The sequence below is a fragment of the Galeopterus variegatus genome, unplaced genomic scaffold (genome assembly GCF_000696425.1).
Source record: "Galeopterus variegatus unplaced genomic scaffold, G_variegatus-3.0.2 Scaffold11454, whole genome shotgun sequence".
Lineage (NCBI taxonomy): Eukaryota > Metazoa > Chordata > Mammalia > Dermoptera > Cynocephalidae > Galeopterus > Galeopterus variegatus.
In genome coordinates, this window is record NW_007737565.1 from 4,150 (window position 1) to 5,039 (window position 890).

Here is an 890-nt window from a genome sequence, read left to right on the forward strand (position 1 = left end):
TGTGTGTGTGTGTGTGTGTGTGTGAGAGACAGACAGAGAGAGAGAGAGAGAGAGAGAGAGAGAGAGAGAGAGAGAGAAAATAGTGAGATTTAAAAAACTAGAAAACAGACTCACATTTCTGAATGCCAAATTGGGGGAGAAAATGAAAAAGAATCAGAGAATATATTTTAAAAATGTAACTATCCAATTGGAAGAACAGCATTCAAAAGGCAATACCAGACTCCCATTTGTAGAGAACAATTGGAATGTGGCAGAGCATTTGCCTTCCTGCTGCTATCTGGGCATCCACAGTTAATGGAGAATAGATGATTAAAGATAGGTAATGCCCTTAGTGAAATGCTTGGCACAGTGTCAGTGCTGTACAACTCTTCAATGAATAGCTCTGGAAGGATATGCAAAAACTTGACACTTGTTATTTCCGGAGGCAGACCCTGGAAAGCTGCAGAGTAGGGAAGGAAAGAAACTCAGAATTCAACGTACATTAGCTCATATTTTTTGAATTTCTTACAAGTGTGTTATTCTCATTGCTCTTAATACAAAATTTTCTTTAAAAAACTAACTCTCCCAAATAGTGGCAATAGTGGCATTCAAAATAGTGGAATTCAGAGGAGATGCAGTGGACACGACTCACTTCTGCTTGTTGATGTCTGGGGACTGCAGAGAAGACTCACTGGTTGGGGCTGACTCGACAGCAAGGGGTGGGAACCATCTGGAGACAACATCACTCATGGATCTGCAGTGGGAGTTGGATTTGGCTGGAGGACCTACATGAAACGTTCCAGGTGGCCTGGGTTTCCTGACATCTGGGCATTCTCAGGGCATTCAGAACTCTGACTTGGTGGTTGAGGCCTCCACAGGTGCGTGACCTGATTGACCCAGGCAGAAGCTCA